Source organism: Octopus bimaculoides, chromosome 15 (assembly GCF_001194135.2).
Source record: "Octopus bimaculoides isolate UCB-OBI-ISO-001 chromosome 15, ASM119413v2, whole genome shotgun sequence".
Classification (NCBI taxonomy): domain Eukaryota; kingdom Metazoa; phylum Mollusca; class Cephalopoda; order Octopoda; family Octopodidae; genus Octopus; species Octopus bimaculoides.
The window spans coordinates 45,618,162-45,621,066 of NC_068995.1; the positions used below are offsets into that span (position 1 = coordinate 45,618,162).

Consider the following 2,905-nt stretch of genomic DNA (forward strand, 5'->3'; position numbering starts at 1 on the left):
TATATATACCTACCTACACTCTCTGAGTGGTTGGCGTTAGGAAGGGCATCCAGCTGTAGAAACTCTGCCAAATTAGATTGGAGCCTGGTGTTGCCATCTGGTTCGCCAGTCCTCAGTCAAATCGTCCAACCCATGCTAGCATGGAAAGCGGACGTTAAACGATGATGATGATGACATACACTGCACACATACATTATCTGGCTCTTACACACACACACACACACACTCTGCACACATGCACTCTTTCACACACATATACACTGTCTCCCACTATATACACACATGAAAATGCCATAAACATCAAGTTTTAAGTGAGAATATCCTCTCCAATTCAAATGCAATATATTTTTATGTCTTACTTGACAAAAGGTCTTAGTAAAATCTCTACTTAACATTAGGGATTAAATCAGCTTATCTGGCTTTGTCGCTACTACTCTCTCTCCATATGTGGTCTTAGTGTGTGTGTGTGTGTGTCTGTGCATATGAGTATTTTCCTCCTCCTCCTCCTCTCCAGATAATTTGCTCTACCTATTAATGAGGGCCAATATTAGGTAGTCACCTGTATGACTTGTTAGGTTGTAGATATGATGGACACGGAATGGAGACACACACACACACACACACACACACGTATGCATACCCCTACAGGACCTAGTTCATAAAGATGCTGCTATCTGTGACATTTTCATATCAGTTGGTTGCTTTGCTTCTTTCATCACTGCCTCGTTCCCTTGCTACTGAAAATGTGTTGCTGGTTGGATGGATTTGCAAATTTTCATACTTGGAGGAAGTAAGGTGGCAAGCAGACAGAATCATTTAGCATGCCAGCTATAGTAGAAGACTTGCTGAAGGTGCTGCACAATGGGACTGAGACCACATGGTCAGAAAACAAACTTAACACAGTCACACTTATACCTATATTTAACCCTTTATTCTGTCAAATGTGAAGACATATAGCTCAGGGGTTAGAGCGTCAAGCTCACAGTTATGAGGCAGTGAGTTCAATTCCTGGACCAGGCTGCGTGTTGTGTTCTTGAGTAAGAAACTTTATTTCACGTCGCTCCAGTTCACTCAGCTGTAGAAATGAGCTGCAATGTCACTGGTGGCATGGAGAGGGTAGGCTGGTATGCATGGGCGACTGATGGTCTTCCATAAGCAATCTTGCCCAGACTTGTGCCTAAGAGGGGAACTTTCTAGGTGCAAACCTATGGTTATCCATGACCAAAGGGGGACTTTACCCTTCTACCTTATTCTGTCAAATGTATTTACATTTTTTTGAATAAATCCTGCATTATCTTGTAACTTTGAGATTTTAATAATGTGACATTTTGTTTTTGAATGACATTGTAGGGTAGGTGTAAGAGGCTGGATCTGACCAATTTAAATCTAAAACATGTAGAATATTTTGGCTAGGTATGGCCAGTTTAAATACTAAAGGGGTAAGTTTATATATATATATATATATAAATATATCTTGTAAGCAAATAAAAGGATGACAATGACAAGAATACATTTTTTAATCTGTGAGCAAATCACTAATTAAAAACACTGTAACATCACCATCTTCATTCCTTGGTTTGTTTACATTTATACTGTAAAGTTGATGCTTTCTGTAGCTCATCAGGCGTACCCCCTCTTCAACCACTGGTTCAACCATTCAGATCAGTTGTAATCATCATTCACTTGTTCCACCATTGGGGTCTTTGGAGGTTGGTCACGCTTACTTTGGGTCCTCATTTTCAACATTGCCACCCAAGGTGACCCTACCAAGAGTTTAGCACTCCCAGTAGCATCGCCTAAGGTTATAGTAGAAGACACTTGCCCAAGGTGCCACACAGTGGAACTGAACCCGGAACCATGTGGTTGGGAAGCAAGCTTCTTGCCACACAGCCACACCTGCACCTATGTGTCCAAGAGTAAGACAACTGGTGATGATTGGAGTTTAAGCTGATCAAAATGTTGTGTAGATTGTAAATATTGAAAAATGTTCACATCTTGAAAGGTGAGATTAATAGTTGGAAAAATTATGATCTTTGATCACCTGAACTAGCTATGATTAATGGTGTTTCTCAATACCTTGTTAACGAGATTAATGAGACAACACATTTAGCTGGTCACTCTGACCTGCCAAACAGCAACAATAAAATATACATATGGCACAAAACTAACATGGAGCTACTTTGTGGACAATCTTCATGCTAGACATAGCACTCAAATCTCCTTGATGTCACATTTGACCTTGGTTAAAACAAAATGAGGGAAAGGCGCATTGGATTCTGTAGTCCGAGATAGCTTGTGTCTGGTGAGTGGTGGAGAAGGGATGGGCATGGCTGGACCATCTTTAACCTTTTGGTATTCAGATTACTGTCAAATGTAATGCTTATTTATCCACACCGTTTTGAATTAACGATGCATTATCTCATAATGAAGATTTTGATGGTGTGATTGTTTATCTCTAGAATGACATTGTAGAGTAGATGTGAGAGGCCAGATCTGGTCAGTTTCAGCATAAAACATATAATATTTGGACCTGTTTTGTTTTTTTTAACCCTTAAGGGTTAATTATAAGGAGCTTCATAGGACTGTTGGAACAGTCAGTACCTCTTTAACACATCATTGCCCTCTTTAAAATGGAAATCATCTGTTTTGAGTTTGACCCTTTTTATCCCTTAAAACAGGGGTTTTCAAACCGTGGTCCGCGGACCACAGGGAGTCCGTGGACAGCAAATACTTTTTATGGGCAATTTGATTTTATATATGTCCTTTAATCGAAATCTTTTAATTGACAATAAACCTATTTTGTTAAATACTGTTAAATAAATAAAATGTAAAAATATATGTTATTTCAAGCAAATATTTATGTATAAATTTCATAAGCGTTTATAAGGGGGTCCCTAAGGTAAAG

The 2,905-nt window shown here is 39.1% G+C and overlaps 1 protein-coding gene and 1 long non-coding RNA gene across 3 annotated transcripts in view; one reads left to right on the plus strand and one right to left on the minus strand.

Annotated features, from left to right (window-relative positions):
- LOC106880847 (DET1 homolog) overlaps positions 1–2,905 on the plus strand; it is a 133,156-nt gene that overhangs the window by 113,907 nt on the left and 16,344 nt on the right. The window lies entirely within an intron of this gene.
- Positions 1–2,905, minus strand: part of LOC128249514 (uncharacterized) — a 10,208-nt gene that overhangs the window by 1,635 nt on the left and 5,668 nt on the right. The window contains exon 3 of the long non-coding RNA XR_008265632.1: positions 14–135. This is a non-coding gene — a long non-coding RNA (uncharacterized LOC128249514). The remainder of the gene's footprint in view (positions 1–13; positions 136–2,905) is intronic.